At 42.0% G+C, this 15,024-nt stretch overlaps 1 long non-coding RNA gene across 2 annotated transcripts in view; it reads left to right on the forward strand.

Moving 5' to 3' along the window:
* The window catches only part of LOC107315473, a 103,965-nt gene that overhangs the window by 62,351 nt on the left and 26,590 nt on the right, over nucleotides 1-15,024 (forward strand). For both annotated transcript variants that reach the window (XR_004307274.1, XR_001555923.2), the window contains exons 3-4: nucleotides 2,932-3,121; nucleotides 4,668-4,958. This is a non-coding gene — a long non-coding RNA (uncharacterized LOC107315473). The remainder of the gene's footprint in view (nucleotides 1-2,931; nucleotides 3,122-4,667; nucleotides 4,959-15,024) is intronic.

Consider the following 15,024-nt stretch of genomic DNA (forward strand, 5'->3'; position numbering starts at 1 on the left):
TTTTCGGAGCAGCAGAAGCTGAATGATATTTCCTTGAATACCTGCAGACATATTCCCTAATTGTTGCTTCATATATCTTAACTGTATTATTTTTTATTTCCAAGTGTAAATAAATGTACTGCTTGGGATGATCATATTTCACACCAATTTATTTGAATGACATTAATGAGTTCTCCCTACCAGTGAGACCTTGGAGAGCTAGACTGTGTTTTGCTACCCACCATCATATATTAAAGCATAGTAAATAAATAAAAATCAGCTCTGGGTATGCCTGAAAGGCTTCAATTTTTTTTTGTGAGAGCTATTTGTATTCCTCAGTTATGAGCCTGTGGTAACATTAGCAAAACAATAATAATTATTATAATAATAGTAATAATAATTTCATTAAAATTCTGGAGACTTGGATGTGCTCCTGATGAATATGAAGGTCACAGTTGCTAATAGGCCACATTTGCAGTTGGAAGTACTCCACAGGTATGGTAAATTTAACATTGTAATTCTGGGAGTCACAAACAGTGGCATTTGGTTGGCTTCATAAAAAGGAGCTATGTTGAAAGAGGGAAGATACGATTGCTATGCTTAGTATTCAAAATAAATCTTTATTCCTTGCTGGAAGACCTAAATCATGTTCATGTTAACTGTAGCTTCTTAATAGAAATGTCTCAGCAGGGTTCCTGTCACATTTGACTCCCAGTTTACACCGTTCCCTCAAAAATACATCTGGAAATCATCACTTTTTAGCCCCTCTACAATTAACAGGTTTTTTTTCTCCATGCCAGGAAAAGCCATCTCCAGGGCTACATGCATTTCCTTGTCTTCCTTCTGCTGATGTTTTAGCTCTCACCTTGATCCTGGAGTGGGGGCATGATGCCAAGCAAGCCAAGGGTTGTGCAAATAACAGCACTAACTTTGTGAGCTGTTGTATGGAAACAGAGGAGTATGAATATAAGGAAAAATACTGAATATAAAGAGGAGGTTTTTGTAATAAGAATGGTGAGGTATTGGCATAAGTTGCCTACAGAGGTAGTACTGCCCCATCCCTGCAGACACCCAAGGTCAGAGGATGGGCTGTGAGCACTGATGGAGCTGGGGGTGCTCCTGTGCATTGCAGGGAGTGGGACCAGACGGCCTTTGCAGGTTCCTTCCAACTCAAACCATTTTGTGCTTCTATGATTCTGTTCTAACCTGGCAAAGAGTTTCTCTGCGATGAATCCAGATAAGAGTGACCTAGGAACTGGATGGAACAGTAATGGAGATCCACGATGGGGTTTGGTTTCTATGTCACTTTCAGTGGTATTTGATGCTGTTGTTGCAGAATCATGCATTTTTATGTGCATAAATAGGCACGCTCGAAGGCCAGGTCTCAAAGGATGATGTCATACAATAGAATCATAGAATGGCCTGGGTTGAAAAGGACCACAATGATTATCTGGTTTCAACCCCCTGCTATGTGCAGGGTTGCCAACCACAAACCCAGAGCTACATCCAGCCTGGCCTTGAATGCCTGCAGGGATGGGGCATCCACAATCTGTTGGCACAGACCACATGGGAAACACTGACATTGAAGCCTGGAGATCTTGTTCGTCCACATGTACAGTATCTCCCAGCGTTGAGATACCCACCAAGATCTCTCTGTAGAAGCACAAAACCATTTTCCCAGATCAGTCCTTCATTTAGGGTTGTGAAATGTTTTTCCCCTAATGCTATTTATCAACAGCATTTCCACAGGGCGCCTACATCAACATTCCTGTGCCACAAGCCTGCCTGCTGAAGCATAGTATATTCTGCACTTTATATTCACGGCAGCAGAGTGATTCTCCTTCCTTTGAGTGGCATACTGCCACCCATACATTACAGAGAGAGCAAAACTCTGCAGAGTCATTGAAGCTAACCATACATTACATGCATGATGGGCTTACCAGATGTCATTCCTTACATTGTTATGGTTTCATAAACTACACCGACATTGTCATTATGCTCGAAGATTTGATCCCACTCTTCTATTCTTGAAATGGATGATTCTGAAGGTTGTTGCATTAACAAATAGGAGTTTGCAGGAAGGTAGATTTGCAACAGGAATTTGTGAATGACTGGGTTATAACATTTGCTGGAAAACGGCATGACAGTTGATTCATTGCTGGAGACAGTAACAAAAAGGCAATGCAAATTGAAAGGTTAGAGGAGCCATAAAGCTTTAAGAAAAGATTTATTACAGTAGGTGGACATATTTTGCTCAGAAACTGAAATTGCAGCTGTCTTCCCTGTATTTATGAGGCATTTAATTAATCAGTCATAATAAGTACATTAAAAACTAAATCTTTCTTTTAAGATCTACATTCATCTTGATGCCTTCTCCATTATGACTTGTTTGTGATAGCAGACAAATTCACTTCAGGTACATGAAGAGGGATGAACCCTCTTCAGCAGAGCTTGCAACCAAGGGTGCCCAGAACTTGGGCAAAGGGGAAAACACACAATAATAACAAAAGAGATACACTTAGAACATAATGGAAAAGGATGTGCTTGCTTCCATATCAACATGGAAGGAACTCTGGAGGTTCTATGTGGGGAAGCAGATTGGCATGAGCATGGGGTTGCTTTCACCAGGAGCAGGGAGATGCAGAGGCTGACAGGCACTGCAGACACCTGCAGCAGGGAGCTCAGCCTTGCTCCAGTTTCCAACAGCACGTGGCAGAAATGTCCATCACCTCCCTGACCTCTGTGCAAACCGGAGCGAGTCAGCGTCTCTAAAATAAGACTGGGATGCCTGCAGGCAATGGGCAAATGCAGAGCTGGGGACAGCTCCTTGTCTTTAAAAAGCACATCGATTTCTGCAGTCCTATCTCCATTTACACAACTGGGAGATTTGGCCTTGTGCCTTTCTAGGAGAAGCACAGTGTATTTGGGGCTATTTTCTTTCTTTCTCAACAGGATTCCTCCGTCTCTCGTCTCACAGTGAACACACAAAGGACTGCGACAAGAAACTCAGAGACAATAGAGGACCCCAACAGCATACATTATTAACAATGCCTGCATTCCTTAGTGTCCTTGCTGCTAAAATTAACACAGCCCGTGTGGCATCCTGCCAGAGTGAGCATGGTGCACGTCATAAAGAATACAGGTGGGTGCGATGTCGAGCCATTTGTCTGCTCCTGTGAGTGTCCCATCACGTCCTTCCCAGCTTAATAATGCCTTAGCTAACTAAACTGAGTGATAGTTTTCACAGGCTAATAATGACTCATTTGTCACAAAGTCTGACTTTCATTTGCAATAGAGTCGTAAATTTTCCGCACTATATGGCATGCCTGAAAAGCAAATGGTGTTTTTTTTTCCTCCACTTGGAGCTGAAGTACCATGTAAGCTTTTCCTGTAGGTAAAAAAATAAAGGATGTGGAAAAACCCCACCTCAATGGAAGCACAGAACCAAGCTCTATGGTGGTGAAGTGCCCAGCATTGCTTCCAGCTCAGGTACGGGGTCCTGCTGTGTTCCACCTCCATGGCAGAGCAATGGCACTTCTCAGAATCCTCCTTTCTCAGGTGGCTCAGTTTGTAAAAGAAAACTGAGTCCTCACGACTCCTAGGAGCCAGATCTTCTCTGAGGAGGTCCTCATGGTAGGTGATGCTTAATGCAGGACCTTTATCATGGCTTGCAACGTGACTTGGGGGTGGGAATTTTTCACTGAGAGAGCAGTGAGGCCCCAGCACTGCTGCCCAGAGATCTGTGGGTGCTCCATCTCTAGAGGTGCCCAAGGCCAGGTTGGATGGAGTTCTGGGCAGCGTGACCTGGTGCCTGATTCAGTGGTTCACAGCAGAATGGTTGGAAAACTAGAAGTCCCTTCACACCATGAAGAGCTGAATGAGGTACATGCACACTTGCACAGAAACCAGAAAATGTTAATAGAAACAATATGAAGGGGCAAGTATCCTTGTAGCACTCAGGTGTATACCCACAGTCAGATCTTTCCCTGGGTGATGGGTGCTGATGCAGCTGTATGAAAGGGAATTGTGACTGGTGTCCCGTGCCTGGCAGTGTTCAAGAGGCATTTGAACAATGCTCTCATTAATATTTTAACTTTTGATTAGCCCTGAAGTGATCAGACTCTTTGACAAAATGGTCTTTGTAGCTCTCTCTCAACTGAATCTGACTGTTCTATTCTCTTGCATATCTTGCAGTCTGTGTAATACAAAGAATAACAAATCATGTACAACTGCATTACATTTATAGGTACATGAACTCTGAATTATCTTAAGAAAACAGAATATTCCACAAGTGTACTCAGGCATTTATTTGTGTTATAATGCAGCAACATGGAATTTAAAGAAGGTGAAAGTTATGCATGATGGCACTCCTTTAAACAGCAGCACACCTTGACTGTTTCCAAAATAAGCCTTGCTGTAGCAAAAGACTTAGTCATTGTTAGCAATAGAAGCTTAGCAGAAGAAAATGGGTAAAGCTCCCCTGAAGTCTGCTGTGTCTCTGGGTTCCTTCTGGCAGAGGATCCAAACTATATTATATCAAAGATGGGATAATACTCATTAGCTTTTACTGTGTTGTCTAATTCATTCCTCAACATCCCCATTCTCCCACCTAACACCTCCTTCAGAAAAGCTTTGTAGAGCAGCATCACCAAAGACCATTTGAGCAATAACTTTTCCTCTCTTTTCAGAAGATGGAGAAGAGATTCAGTGTGGCTCTTCACACCGTGGCTCATATTAGAAAGCAAGATGGGACTCCTGCATTTCATTTGTCGGATCTCACCTGCAAAGCATCTATCGGTCCTCAGGAAAGCAGGAAGAAATAAAACATCCACTGTAAGAAATGCACCATCAAGACAGGACTCCCAGTTTGTTGCAAGGAATAAAGGAGAAAGGGAACATCTGAGATCCAAAACTGATCTGCATGAGAACAAGCAAAGCAGGATATTGGATTGTTAGGCATGGTTAAGCCTTCAGTGGAGGTAATTTGCCACTTTCTTCTCTAGACCAGTGGGAAAGAAGCTATGCTATCTATGGGAAGGAGTTATAATCTTACAGAAGGGATGGCATTTGCTGATACCACAGCATTATGGCAAGATGCTAGACAAATTCTCTCTAAAACTCATTAACCATAGATCAGGGTCAATGGCTACGATGTTTGGTAAAGCTCCATTGCCTGCTTCCAGACAACTATCACCCTGAAAAGGATTTCTGTCTAATTTTGGGCTGGCAGGACTAAATTCATCTGAATTTCTCAAGTGATTTCAGCAAAATTACACTGAATTTGACATTGGCCAATCTTTTCTTCTAAATATTCTTCTCAGAGAGATTAGCAAGACCTTGGCTTTATCCTCCTGTCACGAGACCGCTCCAGTTCCATCTTCTCCAGTAATTACAGGAAATAATTTTCTGGCAGTTGACCTCTTTGCTCTTAATCTCTTTGTCTGATCATCACATTAGCCGTTTTCTCCTGAATTTCCCTGCCTTGGTGGTATGCAATAGATCTCCATTGTGGGGGTGTTCCTGGTTTGTTTTGTTTTGTTTTTCTTCTTCTCTAACACAAATGGCCAGTTCATTTTCATTCCTCTGCAGCTGATACCTAACTTTATTTCTTATTCCACATCACATTGCCCTGCAGAGCTCTCTATGAACTTCCATGGCCTTCTACCACTGGTAATTGAATATCCCTAATTTTTGTAATATTCTTCCCCTTTGTACTGAGGAAGTGAGATGACCCTCACTTTCTGCTAGAGTGCTTTCCATACGTGATCTGCACTTGCTCTGAACAAGAGGCTTTGTCTCTTGCAGCAAAAATACATGCAATCTGGGATACATTCAGTCACTGTGTAAGAAAGATTTGTCAGGTAATTTCATGTAGCCTCTGCAGCACTGTTCTGATTAGAAATTGCCCCAGTTGGAAACTAACTTAATTTGGAAACTAAGGGTGTCTATAAGCCTGGTAAGCCTGGTACTTGCAGGCATCAAAGGACAGTGGCTTGTTGGCTTGAAAGCTTGGTAGACAACAAGCAGAAACACAAAAAAGGGAACTCTTAGAGAAAAAAACATTAGTACATAGTGAGGTGAAATTATTACCTGGCCTGGTATACCTTGAGGGAAACAAACCCTGTGTAGGCAATATTGAACTATGAGTATAGAGGAAGGAAGATAGCAATCATCATGTATCAACTCAGCTGGATGGGATAATCTACTGACAGCCACCATTGTGGATGAGATTTCCTGTTGTCAGTCTTCACATCACACAAATAGGGTACAAATACTGGCATGTGTCTCAGGTGAGATGTGTCTAATCTCAAGTATCTGCTGATGGCTGTGTTTTATTATTCTGACCCAGAAAGAGCTCTCTTTTACCTGTAGTATTTACCAGTTCACACTAGCTTAACTATTTATTTTACCATTACATGAAAAACTCAGGTTCAACTTTGCCTTATGGGGAAAAAACTACCCAACTATTTGGTTTTAAAGAGTCCTCTCTGCCAAACTTGACTCAAGTTAGCATTCAGTTAATCCTTGTAAAGCACAGGCTGGGGTAAGAACATGCAACACAGGAAAATATAGTATTCTAAGGATATCTTAATCTGACACAGAAAGTAATATTTGTAGGAACGCACTTGAGGGATGTTTGTACCACAAGCACTACAGGAATTTTGCTTTCACTCTAAGATTTTGAAGGCTCTCGGTTAAATGTGTCTATTCACTTGTAATATATATGCAGTTCTGCTTAGGAACACTTGAACCTTTCAGTGATAGACTAATCTCTGGCTGCTTGCCATATATTTTTAATAAAGCCTGGACAAAGCAACAGCTGGATTTTGTTATTAAAGAAGGCTGACCAGAATGATATAATACAAGATATTTAGTAAATCAAGCCCTGGGAAACAGTGGAAAGGATTGAAGTGCTGAGCGAAGGTTGATTTCCACATCAGAGTGCTAAGCAATGAACAATGATAAGGCAGAGTTTAATTTAGTAATGAACAGAAGTTATCAATAACCTACTGGTTTTACACCAGCGATAACAATATAATTAGATTTGAAATCAAAAGATGGAGATGAAAAAACTCAATTAGTAAGATAAAAAATGTAAATGGTGGAAAATGCAGCTTACTGGATTAAAGGAAATATGAAAGGTTAATTGGGAGCAAGAACTGAAGGAAAACTAATAGCAGAAATCTGGAAACATTCAAAACAGTGCTGGGAAAATTACATGATAAAGCTGTGCACCGCACACCTAGGAGAGATAAGGAAATTATATACGCACTCACAAATACCCTTTCTGAACACTCTAAGAAGGGAATTACTGCATAGCAAAAGTTCTGTTTGTAGTGAGAGGAGGCCAGAAAGCTGTCCAGGACTATGAAAACAACAAGGGTTGTGATGGCTTTGCTGGGGTGGGGGCATCTGCCCAATTGGTCTTGTCTGAGCTGGAATCTTGCACAATACTAAATATTGTTGTGATGATGAAACCATCATTTGTCCTGTGGGAAACACTTTTCACTTAATGTGAGAAATATCAAGACATTGATGAACTGAAGTTTCTGTTTCTCAGCTGATGGGAATGGTAAGCCATTAAATGAGTCTAATCAGACTTGTCTGAGAGAGATTCATCTTACTGTGGTTGCTTTCTGGCATAAAAATGAACCCTCTTGTATTACTTAAAGAGGACATGCAGGGATTACAATAAAATGGATTTTCGACGTGGCCATGAGGCTCCAAATACAGCTATGGTTTGAATTTGTGGACTGTAGCTTTAGCACATCCTGCAGATCTGCAAACTTCTTGTTTCATAAGGCTTGGCTAAGCAAAAAATTACATATAAATATAAGGTGCAGTTTTACTTCAGTCATGAAAAGAAATGGAAAAGTAAATGTTCCCTATAATTCATACACTGCGTTACCTTTTTGGGTAGTTTTCATGCTCAGGTGAATTTTCAAAGCTTAAAAAACTCAAGACTTGCAGAATGCTCATATAAAGCATGAGAGGTTTGAGAGACTGACCCATGTGAACCTCATGATGTTCAACAAGGCTGAGAGCAAGGTGCCACACCTGGGTCATGGCAGCCCCAGCTGTGTGTACAGACCAGGAGAACACTGAGAGCTGCACTGCTGGGAAGGACTGGAGGGTTCTGGTGGATGAGAAGCTGGACGTGAGCTGGCAGTGTGTGTTTGCAGCCTGGAATGCCAACTGCATCCTGGGCTGCACCAACAGAAGGCAGGTAGGGGAATGTCCTCCTCTGCTCTGCCCTTGTGAGGTCCCACCTGCTGTATTGCTCCCAGTATTCCTAATATTCATCCTAGCCACAAATTCTCAATGTTGCCATTTTCTTAACTTCATTGACTCACTTAAGTGGTGACTTCTATAGGGAAATCACTGTTTTGCATATAACAACGTCTTTCCTTATAATTCCTCTGAATATTTTTATGCCCCAGTGTTGAGACAGAGAAGTAAGAATTTTCCAAGCTGCCTTCTCCAGGCCATTTGTTGTCTGCTAAATGCTGATATTCCCATGCTGTTGTCTTCTTCAAGCAATCTCTCTTCATCTCCTCACTCATCAAATCTGTACTTTTCAAGCAAGAAAAAAAACAAACACATTGTTTACCCCTTTCCTTGAATTCCTGCTGCTTTTCCATTTTCCTTCTGCAATGAGATTGGCCAGGAAGATTACAGGTGATCTGGTTAAAAGCCTTCAATATTTTGCTCAATCCACCTTCCTGAACGTTATACATTTCCATGTATCTGTTTTACAGACCACAGGTAGGCACCAACTGATTTTAAGAGCTTTCTAAATGAATGAAATATGATTTCCCTGATTCTTCTGCAATCCATGTTGAATGAAGAAATTGCAGTCTTCCTCCAAAAGAGCTGCTTGTATTGTAGCTACACACTGTGTAGGCGTTTGGTATTCCCTTTCAGTTTATACATGTTACAGGGCTTGTGGGGAAGTGGAGAATGGTGTTTGGGCATGAACCACCACATTCAAATATAACAGTGACATTAAATATTCTCAATACTGTTTCCTTTCAAGTTATTAATCTCTTTGAGATGTCCTTTTGCCACCATAGTAAAACGCTGTGAAGGATAACTATAGTTAGGTCTTTCCTTTGCATATTTTGAAAAGTTTTATCCATTAGGAAATAATGGTGTTCCTGAAGAGTGGTCGGGTGGTAGAATGGGCTGCCCAGGGAGGTGGTGGAGACACCAACCCTGGAGTTGTTCAAGGAACGTCTGGGCATTGTGTTTAGGGATGTGGTTTAGTGAGAACTATTGCTGATAGGTGGAAGATTGGGTTGGAGGATCTTGGAGGTCTTTTCCAACCTTGGTGATTTAGCGTTTGGATACGGAGCTAGGAGAGATGGGTTAGGGGTTTTCTGTAGGTATGGTAAAGGAAGGATGGTTGGACTAGATGATCTTATAGGTCCTTTCCAACCTTGTGATTCTATGATTCTAGGATTCTAGGGTTCTGTGTCTCAGAATATTTTAGGCAGGACTATGCTGGATATCTTTTTTGGTACTGGTGTTCACATTCCTCTTTATTAAATTTTAAAAGGCCAGAATGAAAACTGGAAATTAAAATCAAGAGAGGAATGTGCTGCTTTTCAAGCAAATAAATGAGGGCATCTATGTCTCTAGGGATAGAGTAGCTCTCAGTATGCTCTCAGAGCTTTTCACAGGAAGCTCAGTGCTAGAAGCAGGCTGAAGGACATGTTAAAAACAGATAAGAGTGTTCCTAAGGAAAAATGGGACGGCAGGGGTAGCAATGTTTTGGAGCACAGCATTTGCTTACAGGGATGCAGATAAAGTTTCAATCTTCATCTACCTACTTGCTTAATGAAGAAGACAAACGAGAGAGGCATAAACTCACCAACTGACCCACTGGTCACCATCCCACCTCCTCTGTGAGCACAGCTTCTCATGCCCTCCAGCAAGGAGCACCCACCCCACATGGTCCTGCTCCTGATTGACAGCTACCATGGATTCCTGACAGAGTCATCATTACTTTGAATTACAGCAAGATAAATACAAATTTGAGCGTAGACTGAAAAAACCCATCTTAATTCTTCTGCAGACGTAGAAAATGTACTTAAAGATGAGAACAAAATGAATGATGTCATTATTCTCTAACAAAATAAGCTGAAATGCAAAACTCAGTGTGTGATGCAAGAGACAATTCCTTCATTAGCTAGTTGGACCTGTTGGCTATTTACATTTAATGTGTTCTTTTTCTGGTAGAGAGTAATTAACCCCAGCAGCCTTGCCAACCAAGTAGTGAGGACTTTGTACTGGAGCAGAGCAAATTAAACTTTGATGTGACAATGATGACTGCCAGCTACTTAAAGGTGATTCAAAAAGACTTCGAAAATCCTGCTTGCAAGATCCTCAAATGTGAACAGAAGCCTTTGGCTTTAAATGGTAATTAGTACTGTAGTTAAATAGAATCTGGAGTTATAATGAGGACCCACACATTTTGCTGGAAGTTGATCTTCACTTCTCCAGCCAAGATGTCTATTTCATAATAAACCTGCTGGAGTTTGAAATAACAGTTAATTTCCAACCCAATGCTTTCTGCTTCTGGGGATTAAACTCTTTGGTGTCATTCATCTTTGGTCTTTTGGGACAGCTGCTGGCTTTCTTCAAGTGGCTCCTTTCTTCATGTTAACAGCCCCTGCAGAACTGGACCCGGTCTGGTGGAATTCCAAGAGGAATCCAAGAGCCATGTCTGCACTGCCAAGCACCCTGCAAACCTACAGCCTGCAGCTCTCAGAATGCAGCCTTTCAGAGCAAAACACGTATTGCACAGAAATGGCATTTCACTGGAAAGATTGATGGCCTTATGTCTGTGCTTCAGTCCCTGTAGATGCCCTCAAATAGGTGATCACCAATGCACGTGCACTGGGGCCCCTGCTGCAAAAAAAGGCCATCAATTTTCACAGAGTTGCCACAAATAATATTTCTTTTTCTATCTGGAGTGTTCCCATTTTGGCTCTTTGGACAGCACCACTGCAATTAGGGTTTGCTGCTGGTGTCAGGCAGGCTGTTTGTCCATCCCCACCCAGGGCTTATACATTTCTGGGTGGAAACCTCACCTCCTGCTCACGCAGCCTGGCTGAGCAGCCAAGCAGGTAATCCAAGGAGACATTCTCACCAACAAGGCTATCCATAAAGTGACAATTCGCACACTCTGCAAGTCTTCTATGAATACTGCTGCCTTTGCTGTACAACAAATATATACTTCACATCCTAATGAGTGATAGCTGAGTGTGGTGGAGCAGACAGCACCATCAGCTGGGAGATGGCTTGCTTAATCTCCAGTGCGTGCTGTAATTTCCTTTGGGCTTCGCAGTTGGTAATATCATTTGGGACGGTGATAGCACTGGAGAATGTCTTTAGTATTACTCTTGTATATTCTTCTAGCATTAGGACTACATTGCTTTTTCTCATTCTCCTCTCCCCATCAAAACCTGCACAGTTTAGTATTAATGATGTGTTTATTCCTTGAAATCTTCACTAGGACTGTGCCAGAATCTGCTCGAGTTCTTCCAATGCATTTATCAACAGAAGACTGAGTCCTGAAAGTGTTTCTGCATGCACTGAGATGTGCTGTGGGACTTGGAGACCAAACACTAAAGCTCCAGCCCTAAGTGTAAAAGCAACGATGCCCTATGGTAGAGTCTCAGATTCAAAGAATCAAAATATCTTCCAAAGCAATTTGGTGTCAATAAAGAAAACTGAAACTGGGGTCTCAGATTAAAAAGAAGTCAGCTTTAGGAACAGCAGTTTACAAAGATTTAAGGAGCAGATGAGAAAGCAGATGAATAAGAAACTATTAGGCATTGCACACAAGATGTGGTTTAATGGGGAGCAAATGGTGGTAGGTGGACAGTTGAATGATCTTTGGAGGTCTATTCCAGCCTTGGTGATTCTATGGACATCTTGCTCATGTTTTACAGCACCAAAGCTTTCCAGACATTTGGGCAGGTGAGGTCAAGCTGCACCACAAGCCTTTCAGCTCTGCTTGCAAGTGCAGCTCTGCTGAAGCAACTCCTGATTTCAAGTCAGAAACAAAGAGTTTCAGAGTTAGGTCCCTAAAGGACAGCAAGAAGGAAAAGAAAAGCTCTGGAAGCCTCTTAGAAAAACTGCAGTTTACCTGTGCCAGCCAGGCAGATCTAGATTTCTGCAGGAGATCCTCTTGTGCATCACATCTGCATTTTGATCTACTCCTCAATGCCACACAACAGCTCTAAGACTCAGACAGCTGAAGGGACCTTTGCTGTGTGTCAGGGCTGCCTGTGCATATCTACATCAAATGCTTCACATGAGCCCCTTTGCATTTTTTTCAGTGTACTTGGTAAAGGAGACTTTCACACAGAAAGTTAATCCTCAGAATTTTTCTCCAGCTTTCCAAAAACAGACTCTAAAGCTGACAGGTGAAATATGCCTAGAGTTACATACTGTAATTTTCAGTGATTTACAACTTGTGCTCTGAACTGGCTGGGCTCCAAGTACATTTGGAGAAGATTAAGGAATAGAGAAGAATTAACAGCATTAGAAGACATAATAGCTTAGCATTCCCTCGAAGCTGAGGTTTGACACACATCACTACCGGGTGTTTTTCTTCTTCTTTGCAGCTCTTGACAGCCAGCAGGGTTCCTACATAATTTACATTTCCAGAAACAGCAGTAACAGGACCAACCCAAACCTCAGCATTTAAGAGTGCCTGGGATTTCTTTGGTGCTTGCTTTAGTCAAAGCTCAAACTCCTCCGCTTTACAGCTTTGACTATGGAACAAAATTCTTCTTTCCCTTGTTCCTCTCTGGGTGATAACATGCTCACAACAGAGCGTTGCTGAGGGAAGTAAGCATTAGCTTCCAACTAATGACTTTTTTCCCTTTGAAATAGCAGAGCTTATTAGTAGGTAGGAGGGAGACTGCTGGCGTCTGAGCACTGAGCTTGCTGCAAGCTGAAAGCTTTTCTAGGTGTTGAGGTGTTTTAGAGAGATGCTCCCACAGGGCATCAACTGTGGAATCTGCTCTGCAGAGGCTGTAAAAGGGACAGGTGTGCTAACGCAGGAGAAAATATCACAGCACACAGTTGCTGTCACATTCTTCAGTCATTATGGCATTAGCTGTATAAATCTAACTGCAACAACCAAGGTGAAAGCTTCACCCACCACATCACCAGGTGTGTGATCAGTGTGAATCACAGAATCCTAGAATGGCCTGGGTTGCAAAGGCCCACAGTGCTCATCCAGACCCAACCCCCTGCTATGTGCAGGGTGTCCAACCAGCAGCCCAGGCTGCCCAGAGCCACATCCAGCCTGGCCTTGAATGCCTGCAGGGATGGGGCATCCACAGCCTCCTTGGGCAACCTGTTCCAGTGCGTCATCACCCTCTGGGGTAAAAACTTCTCCTCCTAAGATTCAACCTAAACCACCCCTGTCTCAGTTTCAAACCATTCTCCCTTGTCCAGTCACTGCCCACCCTCATAAACAGCTGTTCCCTTTCCTGTTTATATGCTCCCTTCAAGTACTGGAAGGTCTCCCTGGAGCCTTCTCTTCTCCAAGCTAAACAAGCCCAGTTCCCTCAACCTTTCCTCACAGGAGAGGTGCTCCAGTCCTCTGATCATCTTAGTGGCCCTCTGGACTCATTCCAGGAACTCAATGTGCTCCATTACACTCATGTTTGTGCCTCTTGTACCGGTATTCTGTCTGCTAATGCACACCAACAGCTCCTTACCAAAGCAGAGTGCTCTTCAGCATTAAACATCCATCAACATGTCCCTCTGAAGTCAAGGTAAAGCCTTTTTCACTAGGAACTATATTGCAACCAAAACTTTTTTCTGAGGTTATCCACTACCCATGAGTACTTCAGCTGAATGCTTTGATAATGTGCACTGCAGCTTGAGACCCAGACATTAGAAATAAAACTCTCTCTCTTTACCAGCTCCCCTGAGCTAACATCTTACGATGTCTGCTCTAAGGTCAGTATTTAGTGTTCACTGCTGTAGTCCAGTGATATCCTCAATTATCTTTTATTTTCACACTAACGATCTTTGGAACTGGCTCTCGGGAAATAAAATACCAATTTAAATACATTATTTTTGTCTGTGGCTCTCAGATACAAAATCTGCCTTGCTGTTTGCCTCTCTTGCCCTCTCCTTTGGCAACATTTTATAGATCAGAATGTTTTAAATCTCAAGAGCTCATAACATGTGCAATTCTGGCTTTTAAATACAGAATTCCTTGCAAATGAAGATAATCTTAAATGTCTGTTTGAGGTCCGTGGTGTGAAATTACTTGCAAACAAACAAGAAGTGAGAATTGAGCATGTCTTAGGATATCTGAGAGCAGTGATTGCCTCCTATATGCGTGGCTTCTGTACAAGCTCAAGAGATGCTTTTGATTGGGAACGATAGTGCTGCGATTTTAATTACTCACTGATCCATTTTTGTCCTCATCTTTTGCTGTAAGTATATCAGCTGAACTAACAAAGTTCTTTAGGTGTATTTCAAAGCTCTTTCCCCTGTTTTCAGTAGGTAAATCACCCTACCAAAAAATAAACTGGAATGTTATTTTATAGCTTTTGATCCTATTTTCACTTGAACAATTGGATTCATTAATACAATATCTAATATACTGTGGCATTATTGGTGGTAGATCAAGCAGTGTTTTCCCATTTTGACAGTAATCTTAGTTTGTCTAATTGTTGTTCACTGCTTTTTTTGAAAGCAGAGCAGGAACATAAAATGAGAAATAAACATTTTTTATTAACTACCCGTTCTAATAGGAGCAGCATTTACTATTCATAGCAATATTCATAAAATTACTTATCTTCAGTCCTCAATCATCCCCTGTGCAAACACTTGGAAAACGAATGAGCTAATTAGAGTCGATGTTAGTGGAGCAAGGACGTCGGGGCTCATTTTGAACACAGGGAACCATCATACAGCTTGCTAAAGCTCTGAGGTTTAAACATGACTGGTGGAGCTATCGGCTCCCATAGACCTTCTGCAGTACCTATTCCTAAGGTATTTTCT

Source organism: Coturnix japonica, chromosome 5 (assembly GCF_001577835.2).
Source record: "Coturnix japonica isolate 7356 chromosome 5, Coturnix japonica 2.1, whole genome shotgun sequence".
Taxonomy (NCBI): Eukaryota; Metazoa; Chordata; class Aves; order Galliformes; family Phasianidae; genus Coturnix; species Coturnix japonica.